Source organism: Solanum stenotomum, chromosome 3 (genome assembly GCF_019186545.1).
Source record: "Solanum stenotomum isolate F172 chromosome 3, ASM1918654v1, whole genome shotgun sequence".
Taxonomy (NCBI): domain Eukaryota; kingdom Viridiplantae; phylum Streptophyta; class Magnoliopsida; order Solanales; family Solanaceae; genus Solanum; species Solanum stenotomum.
The window spans coordinates 38,656,626-38,671,555 of record NC_064284.1 but is presented as its reverse complement, the minus strand read 5'-3'; the positions used below and the strand labels follow the sequence as shown (position 1 = coordinate 38,671,555).

Sequence of the window (14,930 nt, the reverse complement as noted above, 5' to 3'; positions counted from 1 at the left end):
GGCGTGCGTTGGTTGATATGGAAAAGGGACAGATGAAGTTTATACTGAACAATGAAAAAGCAAATTTCAATATTTGTAGGTCCATGAAGCAGAGTGGTGAGCTCCAAACGGTATCTGCCATAACTTACAGAGTTGAGAGTGAAACAGAAGTGCAAATTGAAGAGCGACTAGGTGTTAAGGTACTAGCAGCAGTTATGGCGAATTTCGATAGTGATGGTATTGAAGAGTACGATGAGTTGGTATCTGCACTCGATAGGTGCGAATATCGGTCAAAGGCCATCTATTATGGAGGCACCAAAATTGGAGCTTAAGGCTCTACCACCGCATTTGAGGTATTTATTCTTTGGTAGAGATAATACTTTGACGGTCATCATTGCGGTAGATTTAAATGTGAGACAAGTAGAGTGCTTGGTGACTGTGTTAAAAAGGTTCAAGCGAGTTATTCGGTGGACTATTGCGGATATTATTGGGATTCCTCTCGGTATTTATTCTCACAAAATCCAACTCATGCCAGGTCACAAGCCTAGTATCGAGCACCAAAGATGATTAAATCCACATATGCAAGAGGTAGTTAAAAAGGAGATCATCAAGTGGTTGGATGCCGGAGTTATTTATCCCATTGCAGATAGTAATTGGGTGTGTCCTGTGTAGTGTGTGCATAAAAATGGTGGTATTACTGTGGTTCCAAATGAGAGAAATGAGCTTGTTCCAATGCGTCCCGTGACCGGATGGAGAGTCTGCATGGATTATCGGAAGTTGAATGCGTGGACAGAGAAGGACCACTTTCCTATGCCATTCATGGACCAGATGTTGATAAACTTGGAGGCAAGGGCTGATATTACTTTCTTGATGGGTATTCGGGCAACAATCAAATTTCTATAGCTCCGAAAGACCAAGAGAACTGGCCCTTATGGGACTTTTGCTTTTAAACGGATGCCATTTGGGTTGTGCAATGCTCCAGCGACCTTCCAGCATTGTATGATGTCGATATTTTCTGGTATAGTGGAGAACACTATTGAAGTGTTCATGGATGATTTCTCTGTAGTAGGTGACTCTTTTGATCGATGTCTGGATCATCTAGTTGAGGTTCTTAAAAGATATGAAGACTACAATATGGTGCTAAATGGGAGAAGTGCCACTTTATGGTGAAAGAAGGGATAGTTCTGGGTCATCGAATTTCTGAGTAGGGCATTGAGGTTGATAGAGCAAAAGTAGAGGTAATAGAAAAGCTTCCACCACCTATCTCTGTAAAAGGTGCTAGAAGTTTTCTTGGGCATGTAGGTTTCTATAGGAGGTTAATCAAGGACTTCTCTAAAATTGCACATCCATTGTGAAAACTGCTCGAAAAAGAGTATAAGTTTTATTTTGATGATGCTTGTCTGAGAGCATTTGGAGAGTTGAAGGAGAAGTTGTTTACTGCACCTATCATTATTTCACCAGATTGGGGACAATCGTTTAAGGTAATGTGTGATGCAAGTGGAGTGACGCTTGGTGTAGTATTAGGACAGAGGAGAGAGAAAATTCTTCACCCTATTCACTATGCTAGAAAAGCTCTTAATGTGTCCCAGAAGAATTATACTGTGACTGAACAAGAACTTCTTGCGGTGGTTTTCGCATTCGAGAAATGTCAATCCTACTTGCTTGGTACCAAGGTCATCGTGCATACTGACCATTCTGCATTGAGGTATTTGATGGTGAAGAAGGATGCAAAACCGAGGTTGATTAGATGAGTATTGTTGCTGCAAGAGTTTGATTTTGTGGTAAAAGATAGAAAGGGGACCGAAAATCAAGTTGCCGATCACTTGTCTAGATTAGAAGAAGAGGCTATGCTAAAGCTTGGTCATAGGGCTGAGATTAATGATGCTTTTCCAGATGAACATGTATTGGCTGCTTCTCATGATCTGATTCATTGGTTCGCAGACTTTGCTAATTATTTGGCAAGCGATTTGGTGCCGCCGGATTCGTCTTTTCACCAAAGGAAAATGTTTATGCATGATGTGAAGAATTTTTTTTGGGATGAGCCTTACTTGTACCATAGTTGTGCTGATGGGATTATTCGTTGTTGTGTGCCCGAGGTTGAGATGTTGGGTGTACTTGAAGCATGCCATTCATCGCCTGTTGGTGGGCATCATAGTGGTATTTGGACTGCGCATAAGATTTTACAGTGTGGGTACTACTGGCCTATCATCCACCAAGATGCTCATGATTTCGCCAAGTATTGTGATCGTTGCCAAAGAGAAGGAGGGATTTCAAAGAGGCAAGAGCTTCCTATGAATCCTATATTTATGATAGAGTTGTTTGATGTACGGGGCATTGATTTTATGGGTCCATTTGTGAGTTCACATGGGATGAAGTATATTCTTGTTGTGGTTGATTATGTATCGAAGTGGGTGGAAGCAGTTGCGCTCCCTAACAATGAAGGTAAAAGTGTCACAACATTTTTGGAAAAGAATATCTTCTCCAAATTTGGTACACCGTGGGCGATTATCAGTGATGGAGGTTCCCACTTCTGTAATAAGTTGTTCAAGGCGCTACTTGAGAAATATGGTGTCCGCCACAATGTAGCCACTCCTTACCATCCACAGACTAGTGGGCAAGTTGAAGTGTCCAACAGGAAGATCAAACAGATTTTGGCAAAGACTGTGAATGCTAATAAAACAGATTGGTCAAGGAAGCTTGATGATGCTCTATGGGCCTATCGCACTACATACAAGACTCCCATATGTATGTCTCCTTACCAACTTGTATATGGGAAGTCTTGCCATTTACCAGTAGAGCTAGAGCATAAGGCTTTGTGGGCGATGAAGAAGCTAAATTTGGATTGGGGCGCCGCATCTAATCAAATAATGAATGACTTGAATATGCTTGATGAGTTTCGCCTAAAAGCTTATGAAAGTTCAGCCTTGTACAAAAGAAGATGAAGAGGTATCATGATCAAAGAATTGAAAAGCGAGAATTTGTTGTGGGTGATCTTGAGTTTCTATTCAACTCTAGGTTGCGCTTGTTTTCGGGCAAACTCAAATCCAAATGGACATGGAGCGGTTGAGCTTGAGAACAGTGAAGGAACAAGGTTCATGGTAAACGGGCCAAGGATCAAGATCTATCTGGGAAACGCATAAAGTGTGCAAGAGGTTATTGAGGCCTATGTTCTTGATGAAGTCTCAGTAATCAAGAGGCCTGCATCGTGCCGCGATGTTAAATCAAGCGTTGCTTAGGAGGCAACCCAAGATGTACAATCTAGCCAACAATAGGTTGTTGTTTCCCATCTAGTAGTTTTCTTTATTTAGTTGATTCTCTGTATTAATTTAGATAGGTGTTTTAGTTTTGTATTAGAGTTGGCTAGAATTAGCATAGGGTTCGTGTCTAAAAAGTGTCCAAAAAATGTCAAAAGAATAGCCTAATGGTTGCTACATGTGCAGGCGCGCTATGAAAAATCTGAAGAAAATGGTCTGGTGCAGAGGTCTATGGACCCCGTCGACGGTCCGTCAATCTATCCACGGACCGTGAATGGTGTTCGTAGATCCCAGGTAAGTGTCTAAATTTTTCTAAATGTGAAGGTGACCTACTGTCCCAATTGACGGACCATAGATCGACCTACGGACCGTAAGCGGTGTCTCGTAGGTCCTAACCCTAAGTTGGATTGACCTGACCCGGACTCTCCTATTTAAAAATCCCACCTTTTAAATCATTCCCACTTCCCTCCATTTACTCCAAAACCGTTTCTAAACTCCCCAATCCCTTAAATCACTTCCTAATTAATCTTCCCTTTCTCTTCCCCAAAATCCTAAATTCCCTTTCAACTCCCAAACTCCACTCATCCTCAAAGCTCCCCACAGGTCCGGTGTACGGGTTCAGTGCAACTAGGCGATTAGTGTGGTATTGCAAAGCTTAGTGTTATCACACAATCCCACCACTCCTCGTTGCTTGTAAGGTAATAGACTTTCCCCCTCACTTTGAATTTCGGTTCATAGATTGATTATAGAAAGTCGGGAGTTGGGTCTTGACCTTGGGTATGTGTTTTATGAATTGACTTGCAAACACCCTTGGGATGATGGATAATGATTGTGTGTAGTAATATTGTTTGAGATGTGTGTAATTATAGTCTAAATGTAAGTTTCAACTTAGGGTTCCAAAGTTTGTCTTAAAGACTTGTTAAAATGATTAACTGGAATCATGAGAATGACGAACTAGCATGATTAAATGTTCAAAAGCATGGTTAGACTAGGATACTGTTGAAATGAGGCAAATTGGGGTCAACTTGAAGGATGCCTGAAACCTGGCACAGATCCCATCCACGAGACGCCGTCTACGGACTGTAAGTCAATCTACGGACCGTAGATCAGGTCCGTGGTTGGGGAACATGGGAATTTTACCAAGTATGGAACCATAAAAGTGGACTACGGTCCGTAGATCAATCTACGGACCATTATGCACATCCGTGGTTCCCATCAGAGACCAACTTTTTGGTACCTCTGATCTACGAAAGGGATCCATGGACCGTAAGTCAGCCTACGGACCGTAGATGCCCACCGTAGGTGGCCACTGAAGCCACTGTCTGAATTTTTTTTCTGTTTTTCATTTTTGATCATTCTTAGTTCTAAAATCTTTTCGGGTGTGTTATGAGTTTATTTTGGTACTAATTCCACATCCATAGGTAACATGATGCCTAAGAAACAAGTGACCTAATCCAAAAGGAGCAAATCAAAATCCGTGCAACATACTTTTAGGCTGATTGATGAAGACAAGGACGCAGAAAAGGATCCCGCATATGCTCCACCGACCACGAGGACATCCCCTACTGCACCTTAGGTGACCCGAAATACATCCCAACAGGTGGTCACTGACATAGTCACTGTCTCCCAGTCTGATGAGGAGAACACACTGATCGGGTCACCGGCTGGTTCTGAGGCTCGTTCTACGTTTGGCTCAGAGTCTGCCTCTGCTTCCGGCTCTGAGCCTGCCCATGCTTCCGGCTCCGGTTTTGGATCCGCCACAGGCTCAGGGTCGTATGACAACGATGCCTTGTCTGATGAGGCCACTAGCTCGGAGGCAGTGCCACCACCACGAAATGATAACCCTACTCTAGTGGCCGGCGAGCCAAATAGATGGCGTGTTGAGGGGCAGTGGCAGATCTATCGTGACGCCAAGATGCTCAGTGAGAAGGAGAAGATGGCCCGATTGATAACTGAGAAGCGCAGAGTCCTCACTGGGAGCTTGCATACCGTACTAGAGAAACACTGGCTGTTCAACCTACACAAGTGCGACTGGACGACCTAAGCACCTAGGACATACAACGAGAAGATTGTGCCCGAGTTTTATGCTTCCTATGTTGCTACTCTTCTAGGTCAATTTCCAAGCAGGTCAAGCCCATAGAACAGGATCCTCTCACTTCCACTATGGTCCGAGGGTGTCCGATAAACATTTCACGGGTTACTATCAGCCGATTTCTCTATGGTCTTACCATCGGTCACTCTTGCTCACTGAACACAGCAAAGTTTGATTACCAATGGGACATCGTGCGGGGAGGCGCTTTCCAGAGAAATGCTGAGCAACGAGAGGCTGTTACACTATGGTTGGCTAAATACATTGTTGCAGATGGCGAGCGTGCGGAGTGGGTCACCGCACCAGGTTGGGTATTCAAAAGGCCACATTAAATTTTGTGGCCAAGTTCTTCTGGTCGTTGGTGCGTAACAGGGTGTCGCCTACAAAAGCTGACAACCAACTCACATGGGACAGAACTGTCATGGTTGCAGAATCAGTAGTAGGATTGGAGATTGACTTTACCCGCATACTGCTGGCAGAGATTCACGATAAGGCGTTCAAGACCTCCACTACTTACCCCTTTCCACATTTGATTTTTCAATTGTGTAGGGACTTAGTAGTGCTGATCTAGCACTGTGACAGGTTGATCCACCTTACTGGGACTTTGGATATAGGTCTCATTCGAGATGAGGTAAATATGGCGGCACCACACCGAGAGCCCTAGGTTGAGGTACCTCCCTTGGGCACAGATCTTGCAGACACGGTAGAGCAGGCATAGGGCAATGATCCCATTATACCAGGCCACACCGATACTGTCCCGACCACCTCTAATCAGGCTGCTAGTAGGGCTCCTAGCTCATCCAGGTCCACACCACCGTAAGGAGCTGCCGTTGTCCTGATGGCCAGAGTACATAAATTAAAGGCTTAGATGGCCACACTGTTGCACCACATCCAACCTTGGATGCAAAATTCGATAGCAGAGTCTGAGGCCAGAATTGAGAAAAGGGTGGCAAAGTAGACAGAGCAGCAGATCCAGGCAGTTCATAAACGCCTGGATGCGTTTGAGTTGAGGGTTCTGGCCCAACCAACCCCCGACACCGATCTTGCCTCCATTCGGGCAGAATTGGTCAGTCTCCGAGCTGATGTGGATTCCATTCTTGAGATGCCTGTGAATGAGATTGAGCATGCACCGATGGTATTGTTTGAGGATACCATTCTTGATGCCTTATTCAGGGTAGACGCAGAGACACAACCCGAACCCACCCGTGCTTGTGGCAAGAGGCACCGCTCTAGTCACCCTTCTGAGATTGTTGATGATGCTCGAACTAGAAAAAAGTGCGTAAGGAGGAGGAGCGGGCTAGGAGAGCATCGATATTAGATAAGGAGTTCCGCCTGAAAAGGGCGCTTGAGGCTGTTGCTGGGGCATCGAGTTCTATGCCGGTGAGAATTGATGTGAGCACCACTCTTGGTGCAATTAGTGTTGCAGATAACACTACTAATGGTGCTTTCCTTGTTGATGTAGGCACTACTGAGGGTGACCCGAGTGTTGATTTAGCAGGCTCCGGGAAACCGGACCCACCCGCTTGTTGAGGGTTCGTCAGCGCTATACGCCACAGGTTTGCTCACCCAAATCCATTACTTTTTACTATTTTGTTTTGTGTGCATTGGGGACAAATGCACCTATTTTTGTTGGGGGTGGGGTAAATGGATTGTGAGTGATAGTGTGAAGTCTGAGTAACCCAACTCATAATCCTCTCTTGGGGTTTTCTTGCCTGTGTTCTTTCCCTCCAAGAGACTGTTTAATTTTTGTTGAACCAAAATGTGTTAGGATCGTATGTGTAGAATCATAAAAAGAAATGAAGCATGATGGCTTATGAAAAATGATACCCGCCCAAATTTTGTGATGTGTGCTAGAATTTGTAGGCTAAGATAAGTTAAATGTGTTGGCTCTGAGTATGACATGATAATTAAATAACATGATGGCATGACTTAAGCTAAAACTTGAATTGGGTAATCTGATAATCTGATAATGAAACTTTGTGCCAAGAGTGAATGAGAATAGTTGATTGTTCAAACGTTTTTGTGCCAATCTAGAACCTGCCCGGTTAGTCCTGCTAAGACAATCTACTCTAGAGGCGAGGAAGTGATCATAAGCCTTTGTTCTGATAAGTCCACAAATTGCCTAAAAGAAGAGTCCAACCAAATGAAATAAATGCTCCCTTTGATCCAAATGCTTTTAGCCTAAATTAGACCATTTCTTTCTAAACCCCTAACTCACCTTCCCATAATCTACTATGTTGGCCCCGGTCCCTCCTTGGACATATGCACCTCGACCTAGGCCAAAAGCCTAAGTTGAGCGTGGCTAATGTAAAAAGTAACTTCAATCTTGGCCCTGATCTGACATCGAGTATTGTGCACCTCAACCAATGGAAAATCCATAAGTTGAGGGTGTCTATGAAAGAGGAAACCGAAAGAAAAATGGGTAGGAAAAGAGTTTGATATTGAAAAAGAGAAAAAGAAAAAGAGAGGAAAGGATGTAACTTGTTGAAAGCTAAAGAAAAGAATAAAACACAAGAAACAGATGAAAGTGAAAAATAAAGAGCTACAAAGTCTAAAGTCACATCCATGGTCGAAGAAAATTAAGGGAAAGAAGGTAAAACAGTAGGATGTCAAAAATAGAGCAAACAAGAGGTTGAAAGCTTAGTGTAATGTCAAGGAGGATAAAAAGTCACTAAGAAGTACCCAAATGTACCACATTTGACCCTGAGCCTACGTTACAAGTCAAGAAAGTCCTATAATGATCCTAGACTCTAGTTAGGAGAGTCTAAGCAGTGAAAATAAAGGCAAGCCTATGGTATTACGCACTAACTGTACTTGAAGTTACTTATGAGTGTGAGTGTTGAATGAGTCCTTGTACTCAAATTTATATTCATTGTGTGAAAAAGGGATTTCCTTTGAAGTAAGGGCACTAGTTACATTGTCAGAAAGTTGGTACCTTGGTGATAGTGAAACAATGTATGTTGTGTGTTGGTTAGTCGATATTTATCATAGTTTGATCTGCATGAACTAGCTTATCGAGTTTAAAAGAACATATTTTGCACCCGAAAAGAGAGTTGGGATAGAAAGCCATGTGATTGCTTGTGCTTAAATTGCTTGCTTCTATACAAGTGTTGTTTATAGTCTTAATGCGTTGCTTTAGGACAAACAATAAATTTTAGTTGAGGGTGTTGATATACCGTGAAGTTCCGATATTTTTACTTCATTTCACTTAGGAGTTGTGTGTGTCTAGGGCCTTTTTGTATTGGTTTTTATGTGTTTTTATCATGTTTTGTAGGAAAGATGTTCAGGCATGGAAATAAACAGACAGCTGAAAGATATGCATAAAAGGGCATCTACGGAGGTGATCTACGGACCTTAGGTCCATTGACGCTCCGTAGATGGTTACCGTAGATCAGCAGGGCAAGGCATAAAAGGAGAATCAGAGAATCTGACTAAGTGTGGAACCACAGTGACCATTGACGGTCCGTAGATTGATTTACGGACCGTACTGCTGAACCTTAGAATGTGATTGCGAGGGTTCTAGTACTTGAATTTTGGAGAATTCTATGTATGGAGCTACGGAGAGGGATCGACGGACCGTAGATTGATCTACGGTCCGTACTGGTGTTCCGTCGTTTGCTTCAGAGAAGCTGATTTTTGGAAGCTGAAATATTTTCCAAGTCCTGGCTGACGGAAGGGATTCACGGACCGTAGATCCATTGACGGTCCGTGAGTCAGTCTCGTGGATTGAAGACACGTGCCTGAACAAACTTTCCTTATTTTGTTTCCCTTTTAATTTAGGCCTTGTTTTTCTATAAATAGGGTATGTAAACCTTATTTTTGGGGTTAGACTTTATTACTTTAGTTCTACTTTATGACTTGAGATTAATTTTTGCAAACCTAGCAATTCTTGATTTCCTAAGTTGATTTTGAAGATTTTGGTATTGAAATTCAAGTTGAAATTCCGGTTTGCTATTCTCAATTATGTAAGTTCATAATTCTTTCATCTAAAACAATGAATTGTGTTCATATGATTATGGTAACTAAACTCCACAACTAGGGTTGTGGGAACCATAAGCGATTAACAAAGTATGAATAGTAAATAAGCAATTCTTAAATAGTGTTTTGCATGCATTGATAATTATTTCATTTAAAAGTCTTTTTAACGGTGCGCAACGTTAGAACTCGCCTTGTTGATACATGCCGGACTAAGGAGGTAATCAACAAGAAAATAATTATCAACATAGATTTAGTGTGATACTATCTAATAGTCTAGTGTTGATTGGTGCGAAGTAATAACTAAGCCAAATATCGATGTGATGTCTAATATGTGGTAAATGTAAGGGTTAGTAAATTATACACATGTAGCCGGACCAAGGTGCGGGGTGAAATTCTCTAGATGCCGGACCAAGAATTTAGAGATACCTAGCTTATCACTTTGCATGTAGCACACTAGGAAATGATTGCTATTACTAGGATTACTGCGTTATGAGCTTGTGGGGAACACATATACCCTAGTTAATTCTCTCATCTTGATAACAACCATAATTGACTTTTGTTTATTGATTACTTACTGAATTCTTAAATAGTGTTTTGCATGCATTGATAATTATTTCAATTAAAAGTCTTTTTAACGGTGCGCAACGTTAGAACTCGCCTTGTTGATACATGCCGGACTAAGGAGGTAATCAACAAGAAAATAATTATCAATATAGATTTAGTGTGATACTATCTAATAGTCTAGTGTTGATTGGTGCGAAGTAATAACTAAGCCAAATATCTATGTGATATCTAATATGTGGTAAATGTAAGGGTTAGTAAATTATACACATGTAGCCGGACCAAGGTGCGGGGTGAAATTCTCTAGATGCCAGACCAAGAATTTAGAGATACCTAGCTTATCACTTTGCATGTAGCACACTAGGAAAGGATTGCTATTACTAGGATTACTGCGTTATGAGCTTGTGGGGAACACATATACCCTAGTTAATTCTCTCATCTTGATAACAACCATAATTGACTTTTGTTTACTGATTACTTACTGAATTCTTACAATTTGTTTCACAAATCCCCACTTTTAATTATTTGTTTCTGGAAGTAATTCGACTAAACAAATATAATTGGTGGTTAAAGTGAAGTCTAAACCATTTTCCTTGTGGGATCGACCCCAACGTACAAGTTGGGTTCTTTACTTGACAACGATCGCTTATGCTTCTTTAGGGAGGTGTTATTTCAGCGTATCAACACACACAAAGAACTTATCTACATTAATTGAGAAAGAAATATAGGCTTTCATTGATGACCAAATGAAGTGTCACGCCCCGAGGTTACCCTCTGGGCGTAAATAAGGGACCTACGATCATGATTGACCCCAAACTAACCCTGAGCTGGCATATCATAAGAAAACTGAATATATATATATATATATATATATGAAAAGATGAACTAATGTGGAAGCTCAAATATGAGATAACTAATAGTGGGGAATACCTAATACTGATCTAAATAGATATAAAATTTTAAGAGTTTACTAATATTGAACAATTACTCAAAGACTAAAGCTGAATCTAATATTATGTTTGAAAAGGCCTCTAACTGACTAGAGTTGCTGGGACATGTCCCCAGCTAACCATAGCGAAAACGAAACTAAAATGAAAGATTGAATCTGAAACAAGTTGAAACGACCCCAAAAATGCCCGAAAATGTGCTTCGAAAACACCTAAAATTGTAATTTCCATATATCTCAAAATTGGTGCATCATTTCGGAAATTCGACTTCATATTCTTATTCAGGGGTTCAAATTGAGTGGGAAATGAGTCTAACCCGAATTTTAGAACAACCGTATCAAAATTCGAAAATCGCAAAAAATGCGATTTTGAGGGTCAACTTTAAAGGGGCATATCTCTCAGCACACAAGGAACTGGAAGGAGCTCAAACTATCAAAATTAAAGCTCTGTGAGTTAGCTTTCCAACGCAATTTGTTTCACCTCATTCCGAGTTAGTATGAAGGAGTTATGACCATTTTTGTAAAACCTGTCCAGCAGAAAATGCAAATTCCAGTAGCCGAAAACACTGTTCACCCGCCTCAATTTTTTTTCTAAGTGTTGGGACGTTTTTTTATAAAAAAGGGACATATCCATACTTAGTGATTTAACTTCAAAACATCCAAAAACTCTCTCTAAACCCTCTCCAAAAATTCCACCAAGATCATCAACCAAATTCAAGGATCCCAAGCTTTAATTCCGGATTCAAGATTCAATCTCAAGCAATTCTCCATTCCAATCTTCATCAAGAATTCTCCAAAGTTGAGGTATGTGGGTTGATTGTGGAAACCTTCCTTTCCACAAGTCCAACCATTTATCCTCTATTTTACTTCAAGTTTATGGGTCCTTATGATCATTTATGAACTCTTGAATTATGGAATTATTACTACACATCCTATTATGGTCTATTTTTGTATATTATCATGAAATGGAATGATTATATGATGTTTATGGTTTTCATGCCTCCATGATCAAATTATGAAGGTTGTTATATATGTATATATATATGTATGTTGTTGGTGGGCTGTTTTATATGGATTTTGAAATTGGTTGGACTTAGTACTCTTGAAACACATGATTTTATTTACATGAACAAGTAGCCCACCATATGTTTGATAAAATGCCATTTATAGAATTCTTATGAAATGGAAGGTCCAATGTACGTCCTATGAGTCGGATGATTATATAAGTATTGAAATGATGATGAAATGGATACATGTATATGATTTTCTCTATATAGTGTGTGAGTCGACCAAGCCTAGCTCGGGGGGTTGTAGGCCCGGGTAACCGTATCAAGGGGTTGGTACCTTGGTTGCCTAGTACGGGGGGTAGTAGGCCCGTATAACCGTATCGAGGGGTTTGTACCTTGGTTGCCTAGTACGGGGGGTAGTAGGCCCGTATAACCATATCGAGGGGTTTGTACCTTGGTCCCTAGCTCGGGGGGTGGTAGGCCCGGGTAACCACATTGAGGGGTTTGTACCTCTTTCGCCTCTCCAAGGGGGTGGTAGGCCTTGGAAATACTATATTGATGGTCACTCACTACACATATACTATGCCCTACTAAATATGATTTTTATATAAGCATCATTATACATATCATCTCATTAATATGCTATCTATCGGGTACGATTATGCATTTTGCCTATGATGTCCATCCCTTGTTGCATTGCATTGCATCCCATATACTTAGTACATTCAAACGTACTAACGCATACTCTATGCCTACATGATGTCACCATGTAGGGACCGGAGCACCGCTTGACCCTCGCCCTCCGCGTGGCTAATACGATTTTCTGTCAAGGTTATTGGTGAGTCCTCCATTCCGGGGACGTTGCTTATGATCTTTTGCTATGTATAAGACTTTTCCTTTTAGTTATGTTTTGTCTATGAGGGTGAGCCCAGTTGTTTGTCTTGGCCCTCGCTAAAGTACCTATGTTTAGAGGTGGTGTTGGACAAGTTGTGTATTATGCTTGAGCTTGACTCATCTATGGTATTTATGTATCATTTCTTTTTTTTCCTTGCTCCCTTAGTCCCGATCTCCCCTTTGATTATGCTTATCACTTATGGTCATTTTAATTGCTTCCGCGACCAAGGATGTGTAATGATATGCTATGAGGCTTGTTTGGGGTTCCTTCGGGTTCCCCATTCGCCGGTCACGTCTAGGCCCTAGGCTTGGGTCGTGACAAACTTGGTATCAGAGCACTAGGTTGATAGATCCTCGGAGTCCAACCCACCGCGTTGATTAGAGTCCGATTCATGGTTGTGTTGTGCACCACGACTTTGAGTAGGAGGCTATGAGACGTTTTAGGAAATGTTTCCCTTCTCCTTGTTCTCGTGCTATAGAGTTGAATTAAGTTCTTCCCTAACGGTTGTTCTTTGCTATGCTAAATCATGCCTAATACAAGAGGAAGACGAGCCCGAATTGTTGTGTGAGTCATATAAGGTGTCTACTCCTATTGGTGCATATATTGTTGCTAGGAAGGTCTATAGGAATTGTCCTATTTGCATCTTGCATAAAATATTGCCTTGTGATCTTGTTGAGTTGAACATGGTCGATTTTGATGTTGTTATTGGGATGGATTGGTTGCATGCATACTATGCTTCCATTGATTGTAGAACCCGTAGGGTCAAGTTCCAATTTCCAAGTGAACCCATTCTTGAGTAGGAAAGCCAAAATGTAGTAGTCAAGGGTAGGTTCATCTCTTGCATTAAAGCCCGTAAGTTGATCTCTAAGGGGTGTCTCTATCATCTTGTGAGGGTTAGGGATGTGGAGTCCAAAACCCTTCCTATAGAGTCGGTTCCAGTTGTAAATGAATTCCTTGATGTCTTTCCTAATGACCTTCCCGGTGTTCCTCTCGAAAGGGAAATAGATTTTGGCATAGACCTCCTCCCCGATACTCAACCCATTTCTATCCCCCCTTATCGTATGGCCCCGGCGGAGTTAAAGAAGTTGAAGGAATAGTTGAGGGACTTGTTGGAGAAGGGTTTTATTAGGCCTAGCCAATCACCATGGGGTGCACCGGTGTTGTTTGTGAAGAAGAAAGATGGGTCCCTTAGGATGTGTATTGATTACCGGCAACTCAATAGGGTCACCGTCAAGAATAAATATCCTCTTCCTAGGATTGATGACTTGTTCGACCAATTGCAAGGGGCTAGCCACTTCTCTAAGATTGATCTTCGGTCCGGGTATCATCAAGTGAAGGTGAGGGAGTGTGACATTCCCAAGACAGCCTTCCGAACTAGGTATGGGCATTATGAATTTGTGGTCATGTCCTTTGGATTGACCAATGCACCGGCTATCTTCATGGACCTAATGAATAGGATCTTTAAACCCTACCTTGATTCCTTTGTTGTGGTCTTCATTGATGATATTTTAATCTATTCGCATAGCGAGGAAGAACATATGGGTCACTTGAGGGTTGTGTTGCAAAGATTGAGAGAGGAGAAGATGTATGCCAAGTATGAAAAGTGTGAATTTTGGTTGAGGGAGGTTGCCTTCCTAGGTCATGTGGTTTCGGGGGATGGTATTAAGGTAGATCCTAAGAAGACCGATGTGATTAGAAATTGGCCTAGGCCATTGACCCCGTCGGATATTAGGAGCTTCTTGGGCTTAGCGGGTTACTACCGGAGATTTGTGAATGGGTTTTCTTCTATTGCTTCTCCCATGACTAAGTTGACACAAAAGAAGGCTAAGTTTGAGTGGACCGACGAGTGTGAAAGGAGTTTTCAAACCTTGAAAGATAAACTTGTGTCCGCTCCTATATTGTCACTACCGGATGGGCTTGAGGGATTCGTTGTGTATTGTGATGCTTCTAGAGTTGGCTTGGGTTGTGTCCTAATGCAAAATGGTAAGGTGATAGCCTATGCTTCTAGACAACTCAAAGTGCATGAAAAGAACTATCCTACGCATGATCTTGAATTAGCCGCGGTGGTGTTTGCTTTAAAGATTTGGCGTCATTACTTGTATGGGGTACATGTTGATGTGTTCACCGATCATAAGAGCCTCCAATATGTCTTCACCCAAAAAGATCTCAACTTGAGACAAAGAAGGTGGCTAGAATTTCTTAAAGATTATGATATGAGTGT

General features: G+C 41.6%; 1 protein-coding gene and 1 pseudogene across 1 annotated transcript in view; both read left to right on the top strand.

Annotated features, from left to right (window-relative positions):
- LOC125858934 (uncharacterized) overlaps positions 1-14,930 on the top strand; it is a 36,880-nt pseudogene that overhangs the window by 12,070 nt on the left and 9,880 nt on the right.
- Positions 7,337-14,930, top strand: part of LOC125858376 (serine/threonine-protein kinase Nek6-like) — a 1,100,283-nt gene continuing 1,092,689 nt past the window's right edge. The window contains exon 1 of the mRNA XM_049538134.1: positions 7,337-7,340. The gene's annotated coding sequence lies outside the window, so the exon portion shown is untranslated. The remainder of the gene's footprint in view (positions 7,341-14,930) is intronic.